Source organism: Candoia aspera, chromosome 1 (assembly GCF_035149785.1).
Source record: "Candoia aspera isolate rCanAsp1 chromosome 1, rCanAsp1.hap2, whole genome shotgun sequence".
In the NCBI taxonomy this organism is placed as follows: Eukaryota; Metazoa; Chordata; class Lepidosauria; order Squamata; family Boidae; genus Candoia; species Candoia aspera.
In genome coordinates this window covers 167179160-167195782 of record NC_086153.1, presented here as the reverse complement: position 1 = coordinate 167195782, position 16623 = coordinate 167179160, and positions in this window count along the sequence as shown.

Genomic DNA, 16623 nt, shown 5'->3' with positions numbered 1-16623 from the left:
ATAAAAATTTGTCCCTAGTTGTTCAAACTGTATCTGATTCAGACGTACAGTGAATCCCTTTCCCCATTCATTTAATGAGATTTATATTGTTCATTAAATAAAATATATACAGGTTCATAAACACAGGTATAAATGAAGCCTTGGATTGGTTCTACAAGCGTAACAAATTTTGTGCAGGTCTGTTCAGTTTTAACCAATGTATAGCACCTCAAAGCCAAGGAAAGCATTTCCATTACAGATGACTAATTTCCTCTCCAGGGAACATAACTTTGCTTTAATTCGTGGCCATTTAAACTGGTTGTAAATTTCTATCTGGTTCCCAGACACCCACTTCTGGAAAGCTCACAAAAGGTGAGAAACAGTAAAATACTGATTATACACTAAATTCCTCTGGGATTTTAGTAAAGCAACAAACCTCAGTAAAATGACAAATTCCCATGCCTGTGCAGGTAAGAAAACAGCAGCCACGCTCAGCCTTCAGTGTTGCTACCCTCCTCCTCATCTTCTTGTTAAAAGGGCAGACTGGGCAGTGGCTGCCTGCCCAGCCCAGCCACACCCCTCCCTTCCTCCTTCAAGTAGCATCCAAAAATGATAGTTGAAGGTAGCTAGAAGAAAAAGGAAGGAGACCTCCCCCACTGGCCCACTTTCACTGGGCAGCCACCTGAAGAAATATCAGAGGCATTACTTTTTAATTTTGTTATTTTTTTTAGATGAGTATAAAAACCAAAGAAGACAAACAAAAACATATAATGTGAAAAAGTAAATATAACCCGTTGAAAGTTTTGACTTTTTCAGCATAACTGTTTTTCAACATACACATATTTGATCTTCATTTTAACAATATTGATACATAGAGAGGATATAATATAACAGATATCATGCACCATTTATATTTTGTAGTCAATTGTGTAATTTAAATAAACATAAATGGAAAAAAACAGAGCATGAAATAATGAGACAGAACACAGCACAATCTAGAATCTAAATATGAATTGGCTACATGCTCCAATACATGTTAAACATAAATAAGCTAAGAAGAGAAGTAATAGAAAGAAAAAGATATTTTTCTTGTTTTCTTTTTAAGTCCAGCTTATTAACATATTAAACATAATTACAAATAAATTTAAGTAACTGGAAAAAACAGAAGGGGTGAATTTCAGTCTGATTAAAAATTATTCAGCCATTGCCATGATCTGGAATTTCTTGATTTCACCTTGAAAGTTAATGCAAAAGATGGGGGGGTGGGGGGTGGAATGGAAGTAATACTGAAGCTGCATGGATTTAGCCAAGCCATGCATTTTGTTGAAACTATTTGCTGGGAAGCTATTTCTTTTGGAAGAGGGAAGACAGATATTTTGCTTTTTTTGGTACCTATCCCAGTAGTGCTTTCATTGATTCTTGTTTAAATCCAAGTAACATTTCATCTCTCATAATGATTTACAAGTATATTGAAGAATTATTACATTCATTCCAGCTCCTGATCTTTGTACTATGGTAATTTTATTATCCGATTTGATTTAAATCAAAAGTAAATCTCTGAAAAAGCCTCCATAAACTGCACCACAGAACTATGCTGGCAAACCAGTTACCTGGAGATTTTTACACTGTTTACTACTGTAAACTACTGTAAACAATAGTATAAGAACTCAAAACATTCTGACTCCTCACCATTGTTGCTCTTGTGCATGCAATCAATTCTCAAGATTATTGGTCTTATTTTCTATCTACTTTATAAAATCACTGGCTTCAGCAATAGCTGTCTGAAGAAGTCAGACAGACTTCAAAGCCTTTAACTGGGAGATTGTATCTGTGGTGAAGTCCTTCTCAGAAGAGGGATATAAAGCTGGTGTAAACATATTTGAAGCAATATGGGCAAGTATAATAAAGTTTTGTTCCGTTTTTTTGGTACTTTCAAATGATTATTGACTCCTGACAACTGTCTGGAAAACTCCATGCAGTTTTCTGGGCAAGATTTTCAAAAATGGTTTGCCATTGCCTCCTTCCTAGGGCTGAGGAAGAGTGACTGGCCCAAGGTCACCCAGCTGGCTTCGTGCCTAAGGCGGGACTGGAACTCACGATCTCCTGGTTTCTAGCCTGGTGCCTTCACCATGACACCAGATTGGTTCTGCTAAGAAATTGGCACCTATTAAGAACCTATTTCTGCAAAACTGCATCCTTCCAGGAAGGTCCTTTTGATTCTAATGAAATAGTTTGCATCTTATCCTATGAGAAATTTACTGTGCAGGGTCTCTTTGTTTGAAAGAAAGAAAATCTATTTCTAATACTCACATATGTATTTAGAATATTAGCTGTGTCTACAGACCAGGAAAAGTTTGAAATACAAAGTGTTAGCAATTTTTTTAACCCTATAGCAATCCATTTTGTTAATTAAAATGTAGTTTTTGTTTCACATAAATTTGCTTAAGATCAGTGTGTAGGGCAGCTCAAGTCCCTTACATGACTGGGTTTTCAAAGATAAAGCCAAACTCTAAGCAAAGAAGTGCACTGGGCACACAACAGGAAAGACAGAGCAGGGATCTTATCAACATTAGCAGGGGATCTTTTGCTCTAAATAACTTTTTAGAGTATTTCATGAATTTTAAGGTATTCCATGAATATTCATGTAGAAGAGGATGTAATCTAGGTAGGGTGGTTCAGAACATATTTCCTTATACATTGTGACTAGTTTTATTTTGCTAATTTATTTTGTTTTGGCGCAGCATGCCTTGCTAACCCAGCCAATTGCTGTTTCATCCAATGAACTATATTGAAGCAACCGTGTTGCATGATCCCAGCCACTGCCTGACAGCAGCTTTCTAGAGTTTCAGCCCGAGGTCTTTCCCAGGCTTAATGCAAGTTATCTAAGGCTGAATACATACATCATGCTAAGCTGTAACGCAGTTTATTTGAGAAACCATGGTATAAACTTAGTAAAAGATTTAATACATGGTTTACTTCAAAGTAGAGGATCAGGCTCACCTTTCATTTGTTACAATGGAGACGACAAATTCCATATTTACTCTCTCTGTCAGGGATCATTATGAATTAACATTGGTTGCAGAACTTTGCTCACCAACCTCAGGTAACCAGTTTCCATTCTCCATAGTTAATACAGACAAGAAAATGTTACTGGTCAGTATGTAGAGAGTGCTGTGTCAAAGAGCTTTAGCAGTAGAAGAGATGAACTAGATGGTGCACTTGCATTCTTTTGAATTAAACAACTGATGTCATAGCTCAGAACATCTGCACAGCACCAAGTTGCCTAGCTCTGTTCTGCATCCCATGAAAAACCATGTTGGACAGAACAAAGACCCAGTTAATCCAACTTCTGAAAAGCCCATCAGCAAGACAGGTAGAGCTTTTATTAGAACATACATGAATTCAGCTTACATTGACTTGCTGAAGTATGGAGAACAAGAATACTGTAAGCCCTTATATGGTACATCACAGAAACCGAAAAGACAGCTTTTTGATTGTAAAGCCATAACTGATTTTATAAGTAAGGGTACCTGCACTATAGTTTACATTGGTCTTTCAGGTAAGTCTTGGGCTGGGGAGAGAGGCGCCATGGCAGACACTGAAGAAATGCCGCTTTTACGAGTCACTTGATAGAGATGATCTGATAAAATTTTGCATAATCCATCTCTAGAAGGCATAGAGCTTTCTCCAAATTTTACTTCCTATAGTAACTGTACAAGAAGAATTTCAACAGTCCATTCTCCATGCAAGATTCAGTCCCTCTCTTCCATCACATCACCAATGGCAGTCAGGTGGAATCCCAGGATCCATCCATAGGGACAACCAGCATATACAGCAGAAGCACAAGACTCTCTAATGCCAACCTTAGAGAGAGAGGATAAAATATAAATGCATTTATAACTGCGGTAAAGAAGATTGGAAGCCATTTCTTTATAATTTTCTTTCCTTATCTTTCTTTATCTTTTTTGTTTCATTTCTTTTTTATTTACTTACACTTTTCTTTTACTTTTTCTTTTTTCTTTAAATTCGTATTGTTTTTACTTTGCAAAAACTTCTTTAATAGAATTTTTTTTTTAAAAAAAAGACTCCCCAATGCCAATAATAATTTACTAGAAATCAAAAATTCTAACTACCTAATTTTGTGCGAAGGGATGAACAGTTTTACTGTTCATGTTACTGAATAATTGGGAATCAGAATTTGTAGTTTATCTATAGCAAATCACCCATTCACCTACCAGTAGTTCTTGATCATATTTCTTTTAGGCCGAGAGCTTAATTTGGCTCTTCTGTGGTATGCCAGAGGCTACACTAAAAACATGAATGGACAGACATTAAATCTGATTCAACTTAATTTACTGTTAAAATTAATTACAATTTAATATAGGGAGTATGATAAATAACTCCTTTGCCATGTATTTAATCATTTCTTCTTTCTATTATATGCAGAATGACAATTTGATAACAAGTTTTAGAGGTCTTAGGGGTGGGGGAAAGAGACACCTAAGGCCTTCAAGAGTTGCATGGGGTCAGAGTTCCTTAAGCTGTACACCTCTAATCTCGAACTAGAATAGACAACTGACGGCATCCAGAATTTTGGATTATAACCCTCTGTGTGCCATGGCAAATAATCAGGACTTATAGGAATTGCAGTTCAAATATAGGAATTGCAGTTCACCCTGCACTTGGAGGGTGGCCTCCAAGTGCATACAGTACCAGCTTAAGATGTTCAAGCAGGAGAATGTGTCCAGCTGAATCAAAGGTATCAGAGAAATCAAGATGAACAGAGACTGAGTAGGACCTGTGTTGCTCTGAGATATGTAGGGCATCAATATGGGAGCCCAGATTTTGTGGGTACATTTTATGCAAGTTTGGTTTCCTGGTCACCTTGTAAACATTAGGACTTTACTACACAATATATGGTGAAAATGTCTGTTAGGAAAACCAGGCACGAGTTAAAAGAGCTGTGAAAGCAGCCAAAAACATTACATTGCAATGTACTGTTGGCAAGTACTACAAAAAGGACCATGTCACTTGAGTGCCTTTGTCCTCAACATGGCATCCAGAGGTGCTGGTGTGTCCACCAACAACTTTCTTGGCACCGAACAGATTGCATGCCCAACCTGACTTTATTTTTCAAAGATTACAAAGCAGAACTGTGCTAAGGAAAGGCTGAGAATCCTGGGCAGTTGGAGTGGTGGTAGAGCTTTTGTCTTCTGACGGACACCAGGGTGGTCATTTTTCTAAGTGTCCATGAGATGCTCTCAAACTTTCAAATGTGTCCAACAGGCCAAAATGGTTGGAGATTCCTGGAATAAAGCACAGAATAGTCATACTAAGGCTGCAGGATGCAGCCTTTTTTTCTCAGCCTAGCAAGTTTTTGTATGCTACAAAAGTAAGTTCAAGTAAAATAGGTATCTCTTTCCTTTTGTATGCCATGTGGATGGAAATATTGCTCTTTTAAATGGGAATTTATGATCTAAGGCTTAGTCTCTATTCAGAGATGTTTCTCACTTCTTAGAAAACTTACTTATAGAAGGAAAAAACCTTCCAGTAAACCCAAAACTGAACGTCACCTATAATAATAGGAAATTTAATTTATTCCACAGGGTAAGCAGAATTGATATAAAGCCAAAGTAAAGATTCTCCACACCCTTCTATATCTCTTGAGAATCTTGCTTTAAAAAATGATTATGTCTGCTCTCAAGAAAAGCACATAAATGACTTCCTTCCTGAAAAACAGAATTTGTTTTACATAAACCAGTGGAACTGTTCCAACTCTTTCCAGGCAAGCCTTTTGCATTTTAACAAAGCTGTCACAAATTGAGAGCTCTAAGAAGTGAACAAAGCATTGATTGCTTTTGGGTTTCTTGAATATAATAGAGGATAATTAATATGATTGAACATGGGTGGAGTAGCAGTGAATCTGAAAGAAATAATGAATTCTCTCTCCTTCTTTGTCCTTCAAATATCAGAAATGGCAACATGTAGCAGGTTTTGTGCCAGTTATTGAAAATCCTAGGTTTTCTAAAGAAAGCAAGTTGTTGCGCCGATATACCTGCAGTTGCAGAGAAATTCCAGGATGCAGCAAATAGTATGTATTTTGTTCAAATAATCCAAGACTAGCTTTAAACACCAACCACTTGCCCTATTCTCTCAGATAAGTCCACCCACATATAGTAACAGTATATATAAGACAAGCTGGCTAGCATCCAGGAGCTTCAGCTCTTGATCACTGTATGGATCATTGAGATTACAGTGGTGGTAGCGAAATAGTTTTTTTTCCCCAACAACTGGACTCAATTATGGTTTGTTTAACCATTGTTTACTAAATAAACTACAATTGGTAAGGTTCATACATCATGATAATCCATAAAACATGTTTAACAAGCCACAGTGGCTGGGTTCACTAGTAAGCAAAAACCAAACAAACAGCATTACAGTATGGCTTGCTTTGTTGCTCACACTGTAACATTATATAAGGATCTCTTCTGTTCCCTTCATTTTTCCATATGAAATCTCTCCATCCCTATCCCAGACAAGTTACCCCATTACAAGTCTCTTTTCCAAGGAGCTGTGAATGGAACAGACCTGTTAGGAGCTGGGAATACATTTTCAATTGTTGAACTCTTTCATTTACATCTGCATTCGTCCTCATAAATTCTGCAAATCAGTAAATATTTATTCCAATTTGTATTCACTTGTTTGGTTTGAATATCTAATCATTATGTCTCTGCTGAATTACACTTATTTTAAGGAAAAATTGATACTTATGCCCAGAGAACTATTCATCAGATGGAGAACTGGGGTATATCCTCTTAAACTTCTCTGCTTAGCTAACATATGATCCCCTGGTCTTCTATCTAGGCTATTTTCAGAATTGTTTGATTTCAGTAACATAACTTCCTCATGCACCTTCAAGCCATCCTGTGTGCACAGTGGCCATCCATGCTGTTTTGGTAAGAAACTAATTCTCATTTATATCTATCCAGAGCCCATCCTTCAAGTTGCCAAATCCATCTTATTAAAAGTATCCCGTGAGTGTAATGGTTGCCTATTCTAAAACACTATCAGACTCATGAGCAGGAATTCAAAGATATCTGATTTATTAAAGAATAGTATGCAGGATCACAGAGAAAGCTGAGAATGATAAAAGCGCGCCAAATGCAAACTAAAAACCCTCGGTGTAAATGAGATCCCTCCCCCCGTAGAATCTTCCCAAGTTCACAATCCCAGGTGCTCCTAACGGTTTCTGATGGTCTACGAGAAAAGTCCTTGAACAGAGCACATAACCCAAACACATTCCATTGTAATGAACACAGATACAGAGCTTGGTACAAGGTTTCACAGCAGCTTCCTCCCAAACAGAAACGCGCGTCAGTGCCATGGCATGTGAAACATTACGATGTATACTATACATTGAAACAGTGAACATGACATACTGCCCCCCAAAAAGAAAGAAAACACTAAGCAGCAGGCTTCAAAGGGTAAGGAAGGTGGAAACGGTGAACTAAATCAGGAGCATTAACATGGCGAGCAGACACCCATTCAGGATGAGGAAAGTGTTTCCATTGGACCAGATACTAGAGGGTGCCTTGAAGCTTGCGAGAATCAACGACCTCCTTGACCTCAAAGTGCTGTTGGCCATCAATCATGATCGGAGCAGGAGGAGGAGGTTGGGGATGCCAGCGGGAGGAGTGGTGGACAGGCTTGAGCAAGCTGCAATGGAAAACAGGGTGCAAGCGTTTCAAATTGTGAGGCAGGTCCAATTTAACAGTAACTGGATTGATTAGACCAACATTAGGGAAAGGACCAATGAACTTGGGAGGAAGTTTTTTAGAGGGTTGTGGTGACTTGATAAATTTGCTAGATAGATACACCTGATCCCCAATCTTGAAGTCGTGTTGCAAGGAACGATGCTTATCAGCTTGAAACTTGTAAGTAGCCTGGGCATCAGCCAAAGCTTGTAGAATCACTGGCCAGGAATCAGCCATCTTAACAGCCCAGTCAGAGGCAGAACATGTTTGGGACGGGGGTTGTGGCAGTTCAGGGATGGGAACAAAGTCGTGACCAGAAACTACACGAAAAGGGGTTTGCCTGGTACTTTGATGGACAGCATTGCTGTAAGCCACTTCAGCAAAAGGTAGTAACTCCACCCAATCGTCCTGATGGTAGTTAATGTATGCTCTAAGAAATTGTTCAAGAGTGGAGTTCAAAATCTCAGTAGAACCATCAGTCTCAGGATGGGAAGATGTGGATAGCACTTGTTTGGTGCCAATCAATTTTAAAAATGATTTCCAAAACTGGGAAGTAAACTGTGTCCCGCGGTCACTGACCAAATGGGAGGGGCTACCGTGGAGGTGGTAGATGTGGATGAGAAATAGGTGCGCCAATTGCGGGGCTGATGGGATGGATGCACATGGAATGAAATGTGCTTGTTTGGAAAAAAAATCTTTTACAACCCAAATGATAGTTTTCTTCTGACTGGGAGGAAGATCCACAATAAAATCCATAAAAATCTCATCCCAGGGATGGGACGGGCTGGCCACGGGCTGTAGAAGCCCCTGTGGTTTCCCCCGCTTACGTTTTGACATTGCACAAACAGGACAGGAAGCTATATAGTCTTTTACATCACATCTCAAGGTAGGCCACCAGAATTGACGACGAACCAAGTGTAATGTTTTGACAAAACCAAAGTGCCCAGCAAGTTTATCATCATGGGAACGCTGTAAAATTTCAGCTCTTAAAGTTTCGGGTACATAAAGGCGGTGTTCCACCCATGCCAGACCGTTTTCAAAAGAAACAGTGTCTTTATTAGCTAGCAACCAAGTGTCAGATTTCAGCGCCTGGAGAAAGTCCTTCTGTAACTGACAAGGAACTTGCACCTTCCACTTCCCAGACTGGGCTGGGGGTGGGGTTGCTTGCGCATGGGTCTGGCTCCGAGTGACAGCAACCACACCCAGTTGTGGTTCAGTGAGAACAGTCCCAACCACATCTAACCCCTGGTCAAAATCCTGAGGTAAACGCGACAAAGCATCGCCCAGAAAGTTTTTCTTTCCTGGCATAAATAACTGGAAGTTGAAACAACTGAAAAACTGAGCCCAGCGAATTTGTTTAGGACTGAGACGCTGGGGTGTCTGGAGGGATTCCAAATTCCTGTGATCAGTCCAAACCTCGAAAGGGCATTTAGCACCTTCAAGGAGGTGACGCCAGGCTTCCAAAGCGGCTTTTACAGCAAAAGCCTCCTTTTCCCAAACATGCCACTGGCGTTCGGTTTCAGAAAATTTTCTGGACAGATAAGTGCATGGTTTTAAGTGATTTTCAGAATCTCTCTGTAACATATAGCCCCAACTGAGGAGTCAGAAGCATCAACTTGGACCACAAAGGGGTGTTCAGGATCGGGGTGCTGTAGAATAGGCTCAGCAGTGAAAAGGGTTTTTAATTTCTCAAATGCTGCCTGGCATTCAGGCGTCCAATTCAACACTGCACCAGGGTTTTTTACTTTGCGTGTCTCCCCCAAGCCCTTGGTATGGAGTAAATCAGTGAGGGGCAAAGCAATCTCAGCGAACCCCTGGATAAATTGGCGATAGTAATTACTGAACCCGAGGAAACTTTGCAATTGCCTCCGGGTGCGGGGTCGTTCCCAACTTAAAATCGCCTGAATTTTTGCAGGGTCCATTTCAAAGCCCTTGTCAGATACCCTATAGCCGAGATAGTCAAGCTGGGTCTTGTGGAATTCACATTTGGAAAGTTTGGCATAGAGTTTGGCATTTCTAAGCTTGTGTAACACCTGTTTGAGGAGGCGTTCGTGTTCCTCCTCGGTTTCAGTGTAAAGGAGAACATCATCTAAATAAACCAGGACCCCTTTAAACAAATGATCATGTAATACTTCATTAATCAATTGCATGAAGACTCCGGGCACCCCTGCCAACCCAAAAGGGAGGACTTTGTACTGAAATGAACTCAGTGGGCAACTAAAAGCAGTTTTCCACTCATCTCCAGTTTGTATGTGGATGCGGAAATAGGCTTCACGAAGATTGAGCTTGGAGAAAATCTTGCCCTTAGACAAATGAGCTAACATGTCCTTCATGAGTGGAAGAGGGTACTTGTTGAAAATTGAGACGGAATTTAACCCTCAATAGTACGTACAGAGTCGAAGCATGCCATCTTTCTTTTCCCGGAATAGCACAGGGGCCCCAACTGGGGAATTTGCAGGTTCAATAAACCCCCTTGACAGATTTTTGTCAATAAAGTCCCGTAATGCCTCAAGCTCCTTCTGAGTCATTAGATAAATTTTTGGCTTGGGCAATTGAGCATTGGGAACCAACTCTATCGCACAGTCAGTTTTCTGATGGGGGGGTAGCTGATCTGCTTCCATTTCCCCCAAAACGTCTGCAAAGTCTTGGTATCGATCAGGCAAGCCTTCTAAATGTGCCAAGTTAGGGCGCGGCGTGGTGGCCACAGCCCTTCCAACCCCCACACGTGCAGCTCTCTCCGCTGTAGGAGCTTGGTAAAACCCATCTTTAAAAGTCAAAGTTCTGTGTTCCCAGTTTGGGCTTCGATATGTCAACCAGGGGATCCCCAGAATTACCAAGAGATTGCCAACAGGTGCTACTATGAATTTTAAAGTCTCACGGTGGCTGCCCATTTGCATTGTGACAGTTCCAGTGAAATGGGTTGCTGCCCCCCCTCCCCCGCTGTTGAATCATCCAACTGTGTGAAGATCAAAGGCTGCTGGAGGGGGAAGCTAGGCAGGTCCAAAGCAGCAACCAGATCAGGGTGAATTAAACACCTGGAACACCCAGAGTCAACCAAAGCCCAGACCTCTGTAGTTTTTGTGCGGGAGCCCAATTTCACTTTTACTGCTAAAGTGGGACAGTCAGCACTCACCATAGCATCCTCGCGCCCATCCTCCACCTGCCTGCAGGCGCTCTTCATGGCAGGTGGCTGGTGTTTCCCACCAGCTCCTTAGAGTCGTCTTCAGCCTCTCCTGAGAAGTAGAATACTTCCTCAGCGTGGGCTGCGCCCTTGGCTGCTGTCATCCGCTGCGGGGGTGGGGTGGGCGATTTGGCCGGCGGCTTGCCCGCTCGATCTCCAGCCTTGGCTTTTGGGCAATCAGCTGCTTGATGCCCTTCCTTTCCGCATCGGAGACACTGACCCCTCGCGTAGTGCCGATCTCTCTCCTCATCCCAGGCTCTATAGCCTGGCCAGGCAGCAGTTGCAGCACTTCAGGGTCCCCTCATGGTGGCTGGTGGTTTTTCAGGTCTTCTGGTTTGCATGAAGGTATGCTGAGCGTGCTCAGCCTTGCCTGCCAGACAGATCCATTCATACAATGACTCTGGGTCGTCCCTACACAACGCCCACCGTAGGACGTCCTGGTTGAGTCCCTCTTTAAACTGTTCTATTAAGGCTGACTGAGACCAGTCGGGGATTTTCCCAGCTAGAGCCTTAAGCTCCAGGGCATAATCAGCTACAGACAGTTGGCCCTGGGTAAGATCCTTCAGCGCCTTCTTAGCTCTTGCCTTGGCCAGAGGATCCTCAAAATGCAGGTTTAATGCCCACATGAAGTCCTCGAAATAATCAAGTGCAGTGGAGTCAGCCTCACTTAATTGAACATACCAGTCAGCTGCTCGACCCTTCAACTTGGTGGCAATGGCAGTTATCTTAGCCTCTTTGGAAGGGAAGTATGCTCCAAACTGCCTCATGTAACTTTTAGCATTAGTTAGAAAGAAAGATAACTTGGTTGGATCCCCATCAAACTTGACAGAAAAGTCTCTCACCCCCACTCCTGCTGGAGCGGAATCGGCGGCTGCTTGAGTGCTTGGGCCCCAGGTTACAGTAGCTCTCCCTCTTCAGGGTGGGGACACTGGTGGTCGAGCCCTGTGGGGTGGAGATTCATCCCGGAGCCGTCTCCAGCCCCGCTCCGCCAGTGGTCCGGATGGGAGGATGGGGGATGGTTGTGTGAAGCTGGGATCTTCCCCGCACCTCCCCTGCCCCCCCAATGACAGAGACAGGTTTCTTAGCATGTACTCCATCGATTCTATTTTGGCCTCCATCACTCTTAGCCTTTCAGGGGTTTGAGATTCCTCCCTCCCTCGCTTGTTAGGCTGTCTCTCTGTTGATACTGTGGTAGATTCTACGTCTGGGGTCAGCAGGAACCGATACTTCCAGGATGCCTGGGACATCCCTGGCTGGGGTTCTCCCACTTCATCCCAGATGATCAACCCTGCGGGCGATTCACTGGGTGCCGGTTGCTCTGGTTCTCCCCCATTGTCAGATTCCTCTACCTCAGGACTGGAACTCGATTCCTCCCGGAAATCTGAAGGTTCTGGGGTGAGGCTCAGTTCTCTGCTCTTGACCGTTGACTCGGGCATCAAGCTAGCCGTCTCCTCAAGTCCCCCGGTTGTGAGCTTGGACTCGGCCATCGTTAACTATTTCCCCTCACAAGAAACTAATCTGGTAGGAGCTAACGGTACAACTTTGGTGATTCTCAGCTTTAGGTAATGGTTGCCTATTCTAAAACACTATCAGACTCATGAGCAGGAATTCAAAGATATCTGATTTATTAAAGAATAGTATGCAGGATCACAGAGAAAGCTGAGAATGATAAAAGCGCGCCAAATGCAAACTAAAAACCCTCGGTGTAGATGAGATCCCTCCCCCCATAGAATCTTCCCAAGTTCACAATCCCAGGTGCTCCTAACGGTTTCTGATGGTCTGCGGGAAAAGTCCTTGAACAGAGCACATAACCTAAACACATTCCATTGTAATGAACACAGATACAGAGCTTGGTACAAGGTTTCACAGCAGCTTCCTCCCAAACAGAAACGCGCATCAGCGCCATGGCATGTGAAACGTTACGATGTATACTATACATTGAAACAGTGAACATGACAGTGAGTTAGTTTAATCATAAAATGTGCTTTAACAGTGACATTTTAAGAAATGAATTTTAGTTCCTTTCACAGAATCTCTAAACCCTTGGAGATTTCAAAATCATATTCTAAACTTAGATTGTTTTCCTCATTTTGTTCTTTAATTTTAAGAACAGAATTTATTTCTATTTCTCCTGCAGTTTTCCTCCAGAAGCATTCCCAGTATTTTAAACCATGATTTTCTAAAGATTTATAAGATTTCTGAACCTGAACCCAGGTTGCTATTGTTATGATATTAAATAACTTTGCCAGAGACTTAAGTATCATGACTTTCTGATAGGATGACCACAAAATGATGGGTCATCTTCACCAAAGGAAAATTATTTTACTGCAGACTATTGCTAAGGGGATGCCTCACTCAAGAAAGGCATAGGATGTGGAAAAATCAAAGACCTTGGTGGTCCTACCACCTTATTCCAGATCCATCAGCACTCCAAAACCTCAGGAACAAAGATGACCTCATGCTCAAAGTTAGCGATTCAATGTTTTGCTATCAGCACGTCAGATATCCCTGTGCCCTATAACCAAGAAGAAACAAGCTCTGGATGATGGCCCGTGTGAAAAAAAGAGGAAGTGGCCATGTAGTCACCTTGCGTATAAAACTGTTCAGCTGCAACCAAGTCATTACAGATGCCCTTGCTGTGTCAGTAAATCTAGATCATCTTGAGTGATTATATGGCGGGGGTGGGTGGAGGGATAGCAAACACCGTAGAGAACACTAACAAGGCTCAGGAAGATCTTGACAAGGTAGAGTAATGCATTTCAAAAAGATGAGTGTCAGGATGTGGAATCCAGTCATCAATGATGGGATCTGTAGAAGTTGGCTAGCCAGCGTGCTTGCAGTAGAAATTAGGAATGCAGTTCATAGGCTGGTGGAGGCGGCAAGGCCTCTTCTCCAAGGCCAGGTTAACCTGCATTATCAGTAACCATTAGGGAAGTATACAGCTGACAGTAGCTGAATGTAGAAAGCTTCTGGAAATTAGGGAGGGGTGAAGGAGTTTTGCATTAGAAGTCTGGCAGTCTTTTTCCAGTCTGATTTTTGAACTGATACTGCTCCATTAATAAAGATTTCTTTCATATCCAAAAATGGCTTGTGATTAGGGATCATTACAATGAGTTTCAAAAGGGATGCAGCTAAAAATGAAATAGCAAAAGCAATCCTGTTCTACACTGTATCAACAGAATTACAGTGTCACGTTCAAGAGGGACTCCTCTTTATTCTGTACTGGTCAGAACTTACTGAGTTCTTGGCACGACAGTTCAACAAGGACATGGACAAACTAGAACATTTAAGAGGAGGGCGACCAAGATAAGATGGGTCCTGAAAGAAAAAACTTCTGAGAAACAGAAGTGCTGACGATTTTTAGCCTGAAGAAGATAAGACTCTGGGGAGACATAGTAGCTATCTTCAAGTATCACTGTAACATCATTTTCTGTGGATGGAACAGAAAAATTACTTTTACTATTATTGTTACTGTTACTGGACAGCTGTTTGGCTAATCTGTGTGCCTATCTTGACTCACAGGAGTACTCTGAGTAAAGCAGATGTTGATTTACGTCAGAGGGTTGGCATGAGAACGCTGTAACATCCAATTTTTAAAATGCAATTTTGCTTAGGCAATACCTCTCACAATGATGTGAGGAGAAAGGCAGTTTTATCATCCAAATTCCAAGATAAGAGACTTCATCACTGAAGGATGGTTGTTCCTTGATTTAAGCCCAAATGTTAGCATTGCTGTTGTAACTACAATTTGCAGTTGATCATCCTAGTCTGACCTAACATTTTCCAGCCCAACCACAGTAGCCAAATCACCACAATGATGACAAACCTTTTGAAGATCATAGTTTCATAGCCTCAATGAAAGTGACTAACATTAGGGATCCTGTAAAACTTAATTTTATTCTATTTTATTTCTAATGTTGTGTTTAGTCCTTAAAAGTGAATATGCATTCAAATATCAAGAGGGGGTTAGACAGTCTGGAATATAATTTCAAAGCACTTATCTGTTTCAGTACACGTGGAGGTTCTTCACTGACTTGTGGTATAATATTAATTTGTCTTCTCCAAAATTATTTGTCTTGTTTACCATCCTCTTGCTGAGTCCGTTTTTTTCCAGAACTCAGGTGAATCCTTGTGGAACAGTAACAATCTCATGAGAAAATTTACTGATCACTTCACCATCAGTTAAGCATATATGAAACTGGTTTGTTACAATCTGAATTTATTTTATTCAGACACATAGCGATAAACATGTTTGGGGCTTAATATAGAAGAAGCCATTTCATAATAAAAATTGCAGAAATGGGGTATAGTCTATTTGCATATATCTACTGAGCACGTTTTTTTTTCCTGCTGTATACTTTCTTCTGAAATTCAACCTAACTTTTTCACATGAGTATCTCTGTAATTAATAGGCTTCTTCCCAAGTAGCCCTGGAGGGTTTTCATGTGAATTAGAGTATAATGTTCTTTTCAGTTGAGGTAGAAATCTCAGACAAAAAAATTATTTCTTTAAAACTAGCAAGATGCCCTGATCAATAAAGAGGAAAGAATAAAATAGAATAAAATATATTTCAAAGTTGCATCACTAATCAGCTAACAAATAAATCAATACAGTATAGATATTTTGTCTGTAGGCTAAAAGATAAAGCTGATTCTTTACTGAGAAATTATAGCTGGCATATTTGGTGGACCATAATTATCAGTGCAGTACCACCATCAACTGGAGAAAAGAAGAAAGGCAGAAGCATCATGGTGTAGAAATTAGCTCTTATCTAGTAGCTTCTCCTGTAGTAAATGAAGGCATAAATCCCTAGGACTTCACAAATCTGTTGTTTCAGTTAGACACACAAATCCTTTAATACAAATTCAGCAGATTATTGCAGTCAGCAATAGTTCTGTATTTTAACTGTAACTTGTTAAAAATGAGTTAGTAACTCACAAGAATGCTTAGTTGAATTTTAATATTCTTATTGCAGGTTCTTGCATGACATTGCCAAAATCTTATTGTCTAATCTTGGCAGTTAGTATATTAAAAAACATGATTTTACTATAATTTTGGGGATTGTGGGCAGTGTTTCAGTGGGAGCTGATGGATATCCTGATGCTGTGGACATCATTAGCAATCTCTATTTTAGGGAATGCTTTGGGACTGAGTTATTTACAAAGATGTAGAGTACATCTGCAGAAATGATGATGATGATTTTATCCCACCTTTTAATATATAACTCAAGGCAGTGAACATACCTAATACTCCTGCCTATTTCCCCACAACAACAACCCTGTAAGGTGGGTTGGGCTGAGAGCTAGTGACCAGCCCCCCAAAAAGATAAAATTTTGAAGTTGTTGATTCTGAAAAATATCTGGAATGAATAGCTCATGGAATGAATGAGCTATAGATTAGGAAGTGCTGGCTCAAATAAACTAGTGATGAAAGACTGCACAATTCTCAATTTTACTGGATTTTGTTGAAGAGTGTATGTACATGTATGTGTACATGTGTGTGTCTGTATACATGTAATTAAATAAATAATTAATTTAGAAAACACCAAGAAGCTGCCAGTAACTTTTTTCCGAAAGAAAACAGTGCACTTCTGGAACTTACCATTACTCAGCAAAAGAGGATGAGTCTAACAATGACGACTAAACTGTAACTATAATACTGTCAGGATATCCCACACTGGCTATTCAAGGAGCAAGCCCTATTAAAATT